This window comes from Pseudophryne corroboree, chromosome 11 (genome assembly GCF_028390025.1).
Source record: "Pseudophryne corroboree isolate aPseCor3 chromosome 11, aPseCor3.hap2, whole genome shotgun sequence".
Taxonomy (NCBI): Eukaryota; Metazoa; Chordata; class Amphibia; order Anura; family Myobatrachidae; genus Pseudophryne; species Pseudophryne corroboree.
Genome location: NC_086454.1, coordinates 200,374,373 through 200,388,228, shown reverse-complemented (window position 1 = coordinate 200,388,228; position 13,856 = coordinate 200,374,373). Strand labels below are relative to the sequence as shown.

General features: G+C 45.7%; 1 protein-coding gene and 1 long non-coding RNA gene across 7 annotated transcripts in view; both read right to left on the bottom strand.

Annotated features, from left to right (window-relative positions):
- Positions 1-13,856, bottom strand: part of RASGRP2 (RAS guanyl releasing protein 2) — a 432,595-nt gene that overhangs the window by 15,362 nt on the left and 403,377 nt on the right. The window lies entirely within an intron of this gene.
- Positions 3,589-4,503, bottom strand: LOC134970101 (uncharacterized). The gene is made up of 3 exons (XR_010189662.1): positions 4,389-4,503; positions 4,005-4,258; positions 3,589-3,761 (listed from the first exon to the last, which is right to left on the bottom strand). It is a non-coding gene; the product is annotated as an uncharacterized LOC134970101 (long non-coding RNA).

Here is a 13,856-nt window from a genome sequence, read left to right as displayed (position 1 = left end):
CAGCTGGGCGCCAAACTACATCTCCTGCGCGCAGGCCATCACCAGCTCGTCATCTCTCCAGGAGCTCTGGGACTGTGACCGAAAAGCCTCAACAAGACACTACCCTTGTGGACCCATCACCCGAACTGTTTGAGTCTACAGGGTTAACGGACGAGACTTTTCTTGGGTTTGAAGACAGCCGTGCAGAAGTGTCCAGCCGGACCCTTGAAAAGTCTCCAGAATTGAGGACAAGCGAAGCTCCTGGAGCAGGGGTACCTCCGGATGGAGAAGGTTTGTATGTACTTTGTTGGGGGGGGATGGGAGGGGTGGGGGGGGGGGTGTGCACCATTTTTGTATAGTTTATTGACTTAAATTTTTTTTTCTATTGCATACAGAGGTGCAACGGACCAGCAGCGGACTTGCGTCGGGGATTGGTTCCTTCTTCAGGCCAGATCTCCTACAGGATTCGTCGGACGACGAGGTGGAAGTGCAGCAGCCTGCTGTTTCTACATCCCTGTGTGAGTAAATATCGAATTGTGAGCCTTCAAACAAATGTATGAATGTGTATACTAATTTCTAATTTTCTTTTCAGCTGCACAAATGCAATTGGTGGCAGACGTACAGGAAGAGCAGGATCCCTCAAATGTTCAGAGGGTACACACCCTGGCATCAGAGATTACTTCCCGCCAGGATACTTACACGAATGTCATTGGAACCAGACTGGACACCATTGAGAAGATAATGGAGCAGATGGCAAACGGTCTGGTTGAAATGCAAAAGGCTCATGCCGACAGCACGGCCGAAATGCAAAAGACCAGACGAGAAGATCACAGGGAGACTATGGACATCCTTCACATTCTGGCCACATCCATCAACCGGCTGGTGGAGAACACATCATGCCTGGCACACAGCGTTGTCAACATGTCGGAGAGCCAACGACATTCGGCATCCAGCCAACAGATCATCGCAACCACACTGCAGATGATGTACGATAAGCTCCCAGAGCCAGCTCATCAACACGCTGGTGAACCACCACTTCCGCCATCACAAGCCACATGGACGCCTCCTTCCCCTTCCTCCACCACCATCCTGGTATAGACGGTCACAGCTGTACCAAGGATATACAGGGATGTACCCCACCCACCAGATGCCTCCACCACCAACACCGGCCGCAACATCTACACCCGCACGGCCACCGAGGCCAAGTCAACACACTCCTCAGCTGCCCAGGGCATCGACGCCCCATCAGGAGGAAGAAGAGGATCCGGACGGACAACCACCATAAGCCCGGTCGTATTGTTTTATTTACTCTTATGTTTTTCATGTATCCCTTTCTCCCCCTCCCATTAGTTTTTTTTTTTCTTACTATTGTTTTATATTTGTGTTGGGCTCCCCCACCCGTGACCGGGTACTACCAAGGAGCTTTATGTCTAGGCATACATGCGCGGGCATGTATGCGGGCGCGTGTGGTAACGGATGAAAGCTCCTTGTGGCTACATGTATGATGGTAAAAAGGGAGAGATAAACTCTGCGCTTGAAACAATGTATCTAAAGGAAATGTGAAGTCTGACACAGAAGATTGACTCAGTACACTTGGAACATAATAAAAAGCAACTTTATATATTGTCTATTGAAACAAAGAATGTGGCAGTTTGTAGAGATAAATGTATAAAAATAAAAAAAAATTTTGACAATTTACTCACATGTACTGTCTAGATATAAACATACAGCATACAATAAATTTGTTAAAATAACATTTTCAAATGGTGATAATAAAAAATCCGAAAATCACAGACACTGGCGTCCCAGTGTATTAATTGGGATTAAAGATTCTCGCAGTAGTAATTAATAGTTCCACAGTCTCAGAAAGAGATATCACTTTACGGAGAATGTTACAAACTATATTTAAAGCTCCCGTGCTGGTTCCTGCATTAGTGTGCAAACAGGGTCCTTTTGAATGAATTAAATGCACGTGGAGATGATTGTGATATTTCTCGAACAGGTGTTAATTGGCTTAGATAAGAAGCAGCATTCATATAGTTAAAGCCGCCGTGATTGAAACTTCTTGAGGAAGTCTCCGTTGCTAGGAGACGAAACGCGTTGACGCCCACTTTCGGTTACATCATTCATTTCATTTGGCGATACTTGCTGTGTGGACACAGCGCGCAGCCCGCAGTCTGCAGCTCAGCTCATACGCGACAGCCCTGGTCGCAGCTCACTGCCGCACGTTGGACTCTTGGATTCTTCAGTGCCGCACGGCTTTAGAGACACTGGTCGGCCCGTAGCTTGCAGCTCAATTCATCCGTGACAGCCGCACGGCTTCAGAGAACTGGTCGGCCCGCAGCCAGCAGCTCAACCCATCCGTGACAGCCGCACGTTGGATTCTTCACTGCCGCACGGCTTCAGAGACACTGGTCGGGTGAGTTCTATGTGACCCTTGCTGTGGGGCCTAACACCCGTTTCCAGAAGTTTCAATCACGGCGGCTTTAACTATATGAATGCTGCTTCTTATCTAAGCCAATTAACACCTGTTCGAGAAATATCACAATCATCTCCACGTGCATTTAATTCATTCAAAAGGACCCTGTTTGCACACTAATGCAGGAACCAGCACGGGAGCTTTAAATATAGTTTGTAACATTCTCCGTAAAGTGATATCTCTTTCTGAGACTGTGGAACTATTAATTACTACTGCGAGAATCTTTAATCCTAATTAATACACTGGGACGCCAGTGTCTGTGATTTTCGGATTTTTTATTATCACCATTTGAAAATGTTATTTTAACAAATTTATTGTATGCTGTATGTTTATATCTAGACAGTACATGTGAGTAAATTGTCAAAAAAATTTTTTATTTTTATACATTTATCTCTACAAACTGCCACATTCTTTGTTTCAATAGACAATATATAAAGTTGCTTTTTATTATGTTCCAAGTGTACTGAGTCAATCTTCTGTGTCAGACTTCACATTTCCTTTAGATACATTGTTTCAAGCGCAGAGTTTATCTCTCCCTTTTTACCAGCTCTTAATTGTTACAACTTGGCAAGTTGTTTATACTCAGCTGCAGAAACAATTATTGTATAAGTAACTGAATTAGTACAGCGCCGGGTCATCACAATCGTTTACCGATTTGTGATTTTTTTCTTCTCTACATGTATGATGGGCCAAAGAGCTATTCTGATACCACTTTTTTTTTTAACCAAAAAACTCCTTTTTGTATTGGTGTACAATAGGCTTTCACTGTTGTGTTTATTTTTGGCTTATTCATAGGATTGGGTGGAAAATTGAAGTGGACGGCGTAGTTCGTGTTGTGCGTACCAAGGTGAGTAAAGCCATGTTTCAATGTATATATTCAAGAAACTTTGGACCGCCTGCCCTTGTGGAACCACACAGCCCAGCAATGGGTCATGCTGGGCTGTGTGGTTCCACAAATGTTCTTTGGAAAGGAATGAACATGACATCATTAGTGTCTTTACTTAATGTTTTTTTTTCCACAGATATCTACACAAGAAAAGAATGTAAAGAAGAACAAACACTACTTTTTTTGTTTTATTACATTTTATTTTTTATTCCAAAATAAAATACAATTATTTATATTTCTTCAATAAATTTTTAAAATGAGAAGTTTTGTGTTTTTCTTTAAATTATTAGTAAATAAAATGTAATATATGAGATGCAGTGGTATTGTGTTAGGTCGCCCATGGTACAGCAGGAGAACGGTCGTGTCCCTTTTCATCCATGATGATTCAAGCAACTTGGGAAGGATACTCCGCAAGACCTGTGGAAGAGAATAGTATGAGGTTCCAGGTAACAAGCAACACTTTGACAAAAGCAGGTTACAGCGGCGACAAATGCAACGCTCCGGCACTTGAGAAACTACACATCCAAGCATGCCCTGACACAGCGTAAGCATTGCTGTCAGGGCATGATTGGATGTGCAGTTTTGCAAATGCCGGAGGGCTGCACTTGGGACACCCCGGGGTGACTTGGACAGGAGGGGGTTTTGGGCAATACATCTCACCTGAGGGGGGTTGTCTGCTACATGGCGGAGGTCCAGGTCCACATCACAAGTAGGTCGCCAATGGTACATCAGGGGAACAGTCATGTCCCTTCACATCCACGCAACTTGGGAAGGATACTCCGCAAGACCTGTGGAAAAGAATAGTATGAGGTTCCAGGTATTTGTGTCATCCAAACACAAGGTACAGCAGGGGAACTGTCCTGTCACTTCATCCACGCTGGTTCCTGCACCTTGGGAAGGATACTCCGCAAGACCTGTGGAAGAGAATGAGGAGCTAATTTGAGAGCGTTTCCTCCACCCTGGGAAAGAACAAAGGGTCCCAGCAACACTGCGCATATACACAGGTTACTCAGACAAGATGGAGTTTGGGCCAATAAATCTCACCTGAAAGAGTGACTAACATGGCGGTGGTTCAGGTCCACATCACAAGTAGGACGTCCATGGTAGAGTGGGGTAAACTGGTCCAATATTGGAGTGGCTTTGCAGAAGTGTATCCTGGGTAAAACTGTGAAATCATGGGTACATTTCCCTCAGCAGAGTGAAGAAAAAAATATTCTTTTAAAAAATCAATTAAATAATACTTGTGAGTCAAAAAAAGACAAACCAAGTAGATAATCCCTTCAAATATAAATAGATATGCTATTAACAATACAAAAAGCAAAAAAAAAGACATTTAAAATTTTTTTTTTATTAGATCCCGCCAGCAAAGTGAGGCGGAATAAAATTGACGAAATTGCTGTCGAAAAGCACTGTTGTCGAATCGACATTCTTCAATTGAATATACTTTTGTCGAAAAGCCGCATTTTGACCATTGCAGACATGTCGAATTTTGAAAAAGGCGATTTGAAAAAAAGTCGAATCTGAAACAGCAGGTATTTTGACGAAAAGTACTTTTGCATTGACGAATCCAATTCGACATGTTTTTTTTGTCGAAATTGCCCCGTTTTTCGACATTTTCATGAATTCGACCGCAATTGCATATACCCCATAATGTTTTATAATTTTATTATTGTAAGTTTCATTTGCTATTGCATTTTGGAGGCCCTTATTTGGATTTATTTTAGTGGTTGTTTTTTAATTTTTATATTGTTATGTATATGTGACAAGAAACCATTTCCTCAGACTTATATTTAAAATATATATTAAATGTTCATTCGACTTAATGGGCTATTTTGAATTAACATGCACGGTATTTAAAAACAGGTACCACCAGGGGTAAAACACATATTTTTCTAAATTGCTCAGTGCCAACAATCCCACACATTTTTCTGTATTATATGGTGGTCCCTGACGTTCGCTGCATTATACGGTGGTCACACCTACTCTCTGTATTATATGGCAGTCTTTGATGCTTTCAGAATTCCAGGGAGTAACCATGACGCCCTTTGCATTATAGGATGGTCACCTCTATATTAACATTTTCTACATTATATGGCAGTCACTGATGCTCTATGCATTATATGATGGTCACTGATGTTCTGCCATATTTGGCAGTCACAGTGATGTTCTCTACATTATACAGCAGTAACTGTGATGTTCTCTGCATTATATGGCACTCACCGATATTCTCTGTATTATATGGCAGTCACATCTACTCTCTGTATTATATGGTGGTCACTGATGACCAGTGCATTATATGGCAGTCACACCTACTCTCTGTATTATATGATGGTCTCTGATGCTTTCTGTATTCCAGGAAGTAACCAGAACATTCTCTGCATTATATGATGGTCACCTCTTGAGATGCTGTCAGTAAAATATCAGAGTCACTGCAATGCTCTGTGGTGGGTGAGGTAGTGTAGTAGAAGCAACAACACCTACCTTTGAGTCTTGAGACAATGGAGTATACATCTCTATTTAAAAGTAAAGAAACCCCATAATGACAGAATAAATGCAGCAGGCATTGGCATCTTAATGTAATGCATTTTGCCCTCGAAAAACATTTTGGACTCTACAACATGGGTCTTCAAACTGCGGCCCTCCAGCTGCTGTGAAACTAAATATCCCAGCATGCCCTGTCACAGTTTTGCTATTAAGGCATGCTAAAACTGAGGTGGGGCATGCTGGGATGTGTAGTTCCACAGCAGCTGGATGGCCACAGGTTGAAGACCCATGCTCTACAATGTTGACATCTGTTTTCAAACAAGTCAAGGGTGACAGGTAACTACTATTTACAGGTTCGGGGGGTCGCTGGGCTGAGTCTTTGCCCTGTCCTCTCCTGCGCAAATTATTCCTCAATCCTAAATATCCTCATTGAAATCTAGTCGCACTCACACAAAAGGAGGTGTACAGCAGAACAAAGCTGATTTTCCACTTTGGATGTTTTGTGTTTTGTAAAATACATTCAAGTTGTTTCCATTTTTCACTTTGATTTTTTTAATTATATTTTCATATATACTGTATTTTTTCCAATATTTGGGCAATTACATAACATAATGCAAGGCATAGGTAAAAAACATGACCTTCCATAATGTGAATCAAACTTGACTGAACATATCACAATAATTGGTGTATTTATAATAATTTACCTTTATCACCCAAAAATTAACACATTGTGGAAATGAAGTAGTTTATTTAAAGGCAATTTATCATATAAGCCGAACTAGTAACTACTTTAGCGCTATCACTTTACTGCTGGGTTTAGACTCACCTGTTGCAACTTGCCATGCAGGGCGACAAACCCTGTGATTTGCATTAGGCAGGGCAGTAAGCTAGGTGTGTGCGGAGGGGGCACTGCCCATAGCGCTGCAGGGTAGGGGGCACTGTTGGCGGCACTTGTCAATTATCTATTTTAATTACTTTTATTTTGCAGCTTCCACCCTTTTTGAAGCCCAGCATCTCCTCAACACCGCTGTCTCCTCCCCTGACCCCTTCTGTCGCTAATACCTATACAACATTCATGAACTCAACTTGAGATTTCTTTGTTATTCAGTCACACTGTCCTTTATTACATTTCAAGATGCTGACATACCCAGGATTCGAAGTTATTACAGTCAGGCAATCTATTCATTGAGCTATCTGCCGTTGCATAGAAATGTAGATAATTCTAAGCTAGAGAATTCTAACTATTTGAAGCTTACCTTGTACTTTGTGAAAAAAATTATCAGCATTGCGGCTGAGCAAATCTATGTAGTATGTGGCTGCAAGAGATTGGATATGTGGCTGTACACTGCATAGATCTGCTCAATTGCAATGCTGATTTTTTTTACAAAGTACCAGTAGCTTCATATAGTGTTCATGATTTTTATGCAGGATCAAATAGCTCAGTGAGCACCGTGTTTAAATAGGATTCAACAAATTATAGGTTTGAATCCTGGGTATGGCAGTATATTGAAATGTGTTATTTAAAAATAAGATTTTAAACCTACCGGTAAATCTTTTTCTCCTAGTCCGTAGAGGATGCTGGGGACTCCGTAAGGACCATGGGGAATAGACGGGCTCCGCAGGAGACATGGGCACTAAAAAGAACTTTAGATATGGGTGTGCACTGGCTCCTCCCTCTATGCCCCTCCTCCAGACCTCAGTTAGAGAAACTGTGCCCAGAGGAGACGGACAGTATGAGGAAAGGATTTTTGTTAATCTAAGGGCAAGATTCATACCAGCCCACACCATCCACACCGTATAACATGGATATACGAACCAGTCAACAGTATGAAACAAAACAGCATCAGCCCGAGACTGATCAAAACTGTAACATAACCCTTATGTAAGCAGAAACTATATACAAGTCTTTCAGAATTTAGTCCGCACTGGGACGGGCGCCCAGCATCCTCTACGGACTAGGAGAAAAAGATTTACCGGTAGGTTTAAAATCTTATTTTCGCTTACGTCATAGAGGATGCTGGGGACTCCGTAAGGACCATGGGGATTATACCAAAGCTCCAAAACGGGAGGGAGAGTGCGGATGACTCTGCAGCACCGATTGAGCAAACATGAGGTCCTCATCAGCCAGGGTATCAAACTTCTAGAACTTTGCAAAGGTGTTTGAACCCGACCAAGTCGCCGCTCGGCAAAGCTGTAATGCCGAGACACCTCGGGCAGCCGCCCAAGACGAGCCCACCTTCCTAGTGGAATGGGCCTTTACCGAATTTGGTAACAGCAATCCAGCTGTAGAATGAGCCTGCTGAATCGTGTTACAGATCCAGCGAGCAATAGTCTGCTTAGAAGCAGGAGCGCCAACCTTGTTGGCTGCATACAGGACAAACAGTGCCTCTGTTTTCCTAACCCGAGCCGTTCTGGCCACATAAATTTTCAATGCCCTGACCACATCAAGGGACTCGGAATCCTCCAAGTCCCGCGCAGCCACAGGCACCACAATAGGTTGGTTCATATGAAAAGATGAAACCACCTTGGGCAAAAATTGAGGACGAGTCCGCAACTCCGCTCTATCCACATGGAAAACCAGATATGGGCTTTTGTGAGATAAAGCCGCCAATTCCGACACTCGCCTTGCCGATGCCATCAACATGACCACTTTCCAAGTGAGATACTTTAATTCCACCGTTTTAAGAGGCTCAAACCAGTGAGACTTAATGAACCGCAACATCACGTTAAGGTCCCAGGGTGCCACTGGAGGTACAAAAGGAGGCTGGATATGCAGCACTCTCTTCACAAAAGTCTGTATTTCCGGAAGAGAAGCCAATTCCTTCGGAAAGAAAATGGATAGGGCCGAAATCTGAACCTTAATGGAGCCTAATTTTAGGCCCAAATTCACTCCAGTCTGTAGGAAGTGAAGGAAATAGCCCAGATGGAATTCTTCCAGAGGAGCATTCCTGGACTCACACCAAGATACATACTTCCGCCATATACGGTGATAATGTTTTGCGGTCACGTCCTTCCTAGCCTTTATCAGAGTAGGAATGACCTCATCCAGAATGCCCTTTTCTGCTAGGATCCGGCGTTCAACCGCCATGCCGTCAAATGCAGCCGCGGTAAGTCTTGGAACAGACAGGGCCCCTGTTGTAACAGGTCCTCTCTGAGAGGAAGAGGCCACGGATCTTCTGTGAGCATTTCCTGCAGATCCGGATACCAGGCCCTTCGAGGCCAATCTGGAACAATGAGAATTGTCTGTACTCCTCTTCGTCTTATGATTCTCAATATCTTGGAGATGAGAGGAAGAGGAGGAAACACATAGACCGACTGGAACACCCACGGTGTCACCAGGGCGTCCACTGCTACCGCCTGAGGGTCCCTTGACCTGGCGCAATACCTTGGTAGTTTTTTGTTGAGGCGTGACGCCATCATGTCTATCTGAGGCAGTCCCCACTGACTTGCAATCTCTGCGAAGACTTCCTGATGAAGTCCCCACTCTCCCGGATGTAGATCGTGTCTGCTGAGGAAGTCCGCTTCCCAGTAGTCCACTCCCAGAATGAAGACTGCTGTCAGAGTGCTTACATGATTTTCCGCCCAGCGAAGAATCCTGGTGGCTTCTGCCATTGCCACTCTGCTCTTTGTTCCGCCTTGGCGGTTTACATGAGCCACTGCGGTGATGTTGTCTGACTGAATCAGAACCGGTAGGTCGCGAAGCAAAGTCTCCGCTTGACGAAGGCCGTTGTATATGGCCCTTAATTCCAGTACGTTGATGTGAATACAAGCCTCCTGGCTTGACCAGAGACCTTGGAAGTTTCTTCCCTGTGTGACTGCTCCCCAACCTCGGAGGCTCGCGTCCGTGGTTATCAGAACCCAGTCCTGAATGCCGAACCTGCGACCCTCTAGAAGGTGAGCACTTTGCAGCCACCACAGGAGAGATACCCTGGCCCTGGGGGACAGGCTGATCATCAGATGAATCTGTAGATGTGACCCGGACCACTTGTCCAGAAGGTCCCACTGAAAAGTCCTCGCATGGAACCTGCCGAATGGAATGGCCTCGTAAGATGCCACCATCTTTCCCAGAACTCGAGTGCAGTGATGCACCGACACCCTTTTTGGCTTCAAGAGGTCCGTGACCAAATTCATGAGTTCTTGGGCCTTTTCCATCGGGAGATAAACCCTTTTCTGGTCTGTATCCAGAATCATGCCTAAGAAAGGCAAACGGGTCGTCGGAACCAACTGTGACTTCGGGATATTGAGAATCCAGCCGTGCTGCTGCAACACCCTCAGGGAAAGTGATACGCTGTTCAGCAACTGCTCTCTTGATCTCGCTTTTATTAGGAGATTGTCCAAGTACGGGATAATTGTGACACCCTGCTTGCGCAGGAGCACCATCATTTCCACCATTACCTTGGTGAAAATCCTCGGGGCCATGGAAAGCCCAAACGGCAACGTCTGAAATTGGTAATGACAATCCTGTACAGCAAATCTCAGGAACGCCTGATGAGGCGGATATATGGGGACATGAAGGTATGCATCCTTTATGTCCAGGGACACCATATAATCCCCCCCTTCCAGGCTAGCTATGACCGCTCTGAGCGATTCCATCTTGAACTTGAACCTTTTTAAGTATAGGTTTAAGGATTTTAAATTTAAAATGGGTCTGACCGAACCGTCCGGTTTCGGGACCACAAACAGGGTTGAGTAATACCCCATCCCCTGCTGAAGCAGGGGAACCTTGACCACCACTTGTTGTAGACACAATTTTTGAATTGCATTTAAAACTATCTCCCTCTCTGGGGAAGAAGCCGGTAGGGCCGATTTGAAAAACCGGCGAGGAGGCACCTCTTCGAATTCCAGCTTGTAACCCTGGGAAACAATTTCTATTGCCCAGGGATCTACCTGTGAGTGAACCCAGACGTGGCTGAAAAGTCATAGACGTGCCCCCACTGGGGCGGACTCCCTCAGCGGAGCCCCAGTGTCATGCGGTGGATTTTGTAGAGGCCGGGGAGGACTGTATTGGCATCTTTTTCCCCCTGCCCTTACCTCTGGCAAGAAAGGAAGATCCCCGTACTCTCTTGGGTTTATGCAATCGAAAGGACTGCATCTGATAATGTGGCGTTTTCTTAGGCTGTGAGGAAATATAAGGCAAAAAAGTTGATTTACCTGCAGTAGCTGTGGAAACCAGGTCCGTGAGACCTTCCCCAAACAATTCCTCACCCTTGTAAGGCAAAACCTCTATATGCCTCTTCGAGTCGGCATCACCCGTCCATTGTCGGGTCCATAGGGCTCGTCTAGCAGAAATCGCCATAGCGTTGGCTCTGGACCCCAGTAGGCCAACGTCTCTCTGAGCATCTCTCATATATAGGACAGCATCTTTAATATGACCCAGGGTCAATAAAATGGTTTCCTTATCCAGCGTATCTATATCAGCAGATAAGGTATCTGTCCACGCTGCTACAGCGCTACAAACCCAAGCCGACGCTATCGCCGGTCTGAGAAATGTACCAGTATGTGTGTAAATTGACTTCAAGGTAGTCTCCTGCCTGCGATCAGCAGGATCCTTGAGGGTTGCGGTATCTTGAGATGGCAGCGCTACCTTTTTGGATAAGCATGTCAACGCTTTGTCCACCCTTAGGGAGGATTCCCACCATATCCTGTCCTTAGCCTGGAAAGGATACGCCATAAGAATCTTTTTGGGAATCTGCAGTTTTTTGTCCGGAGATTCCCAAGCCTTTTCAAATAACTCGTTCAGCTCATGAGACGGGGGAAAGGTTACCTCAGGTTTCTTTTCCTTATACATGCGCACCCTCGTGTCAGGGACAGAGGGGTCATCTGTGATATGCAACACCTCTTTTATTGCAATAATCATATAATGAATACTTTTAGCCAATTTTGGCTGCAACTTCGCATCATCATAGACGACACTGGAGTCAGAATCCGTGTCGGTATCCTGTCTACAACCTGGGATAGTGGGCGCTTTTGAGACCCAGTAGGCCCCTGCGACATAGTAAAAGGCAGGGCTAGACTCCCTGTACATTCCCTGGACTCTGCTTTGTCCAACCTCTTGTGTAATAAATTCACATTTGCATTTAAAACATTCCACATATCCACCCAGTCAGGTGTCGGCGTTGCCGACGGAGACACCACACTCATTTGCTCCACCTCCTCCCTAGAAGAGCCCTCCGCTTCAGACATGCCGACACACGCGTACAGACACCCCACACACACACAGGGAATCTCTAATCTGGAGACAGTTCCCCCACAAGGCCCTCAGGAGAGACAGAGAGAGAGTATGCCAGTACACACCCAGCGCCAATGACTTAGGAAAAAATTCCCAGATAGCGCTTTTTATATATATATATATTGATTGCGCCAAATTATGTGCCCCCCCCCCCCTTCTTTAAACCCCTCTGTCAACGTGTTCAGCAGGGGAGAGTCCGGGGAGTCAGCTTCTCAGCGTGTGCTGTGCAGAAAAATGGCGCTGGCGAGTGCTGAGGGATCAAGCTCCGCCCCCTCAGCGGCGGGCTTCGGTCCCGCTCGAATCCATTCAAAAACTGGCGGGGGACACTCATATACAGCCCACAGAGCCAATATATCTATTTTCACCCGTCCAAGAGGTGTAAATTGCTGCCCATAGTGCCATCCCCCCTGCGCCCTGCACCCTCAGTGCCTGCCGTGTATGTTCTGTGTGGGAGCAGTGGCGCGCAGCGTTACCTCAGTGAAGATCTGTAAGTCTTCTGCCGCCTCTGAAGTCTTCTTATCTTCTCATACTCACCCGGCTTCTATCTTCCGGCTCTGTGAGGAGGACGGCGGCGTGGCTCCGGGACGAACAGCGAGGAGAGACCTGCGTTCCGACTTCCTCTGGAGCTAATGGTGTCCAGTAGCCTAAGAAGCAGAGCCTAGCATTTAAGTAGGTCTGCTTCTCTCTCCTCAGTCCCTCGATGCAGGGAGCCTGATGCCAGCAGGCTCCCTGAAAATAAAAAACCTAACAAAATACTTTCTTTCAGGAAACTCAGGAGAGCTCCCTGTAGTGCACCCAGTCTCCTCTGGGCACAGTATCAAACTGAGGTCTGGAGGAGGGGCATAGAGGGAGGAGCCAGTGCACACCCATATCTAAAGTTCTTTTTAGTGCCCATGTCTCCTGCGGAGCCCGTCTATTCCCCATGGTCCTTACGGAGTCCCCAGCATCCTCTAGGACGTAAGAGAAAAAGGGTTTTGCAACTGAATAACAACGAGCTATCGAGTTAAGTGCAGGGATGTGGTAATTCCTTTTCCTTTTCTCGTAGTCCGTAGTGGATACTGGGGAACTGTACTTTAGTACCATGGGGTATAGATCGGGTCCACTGGAGCCTGGCACTTTAAAACCTTTAATGTGTGTATGTGTGTGCTGGCTCCTCCCCTCTATGCCCCTCCTACCAGACTCAGTCTAGGAAACTGTGCTCGAGGAGAGGGACATACCACGAGAGAAGAAAACAGGTACAACAGCGGTGAGACACGAAGCCAACATACAATCGTAAACGAAAAGGAGGGCGCTAACCAGAACAGAGGATAGCAACACCAACCTAACTAGGATAGCAAAGCTATCCCAACAACATAACGGGACTGCAACGGCGGGCCAACCAAACACTTACTCAGGTAAGCAGGAATCGAAGCACTGAGGCGGGCGCCTAGTATCCACTACGGACTACGAGAAAAGGAATTACCGGTAGGTATTAAATTCCTATTTTCTCTTACATCCTAGTGGATACTGGGGAGCTGTACTTTAGTGCCATGGGGAAGTCCCAAAGCTTCCAAATGGGTGGGAGAGTGCTGAGACCCCTGTAAAACCGCCTGACCAAACTGAAGGTCATCCTTGGCCAAAGTGTTGAACCGATAGAACTTAACAAAAGTGTTCGAACCAGACCAAGTAGCAGCTCGGCACAACTGCAAGGTTGAGACACCCCGGGCAGCCGTCCAGGAAGAGCCCACAGATCTTGTTGAGTGGGCCTGAATAGACGTCAGCAAAGGCAGAGCCGCCGAAGTATAGGCTTGTTGAATGGT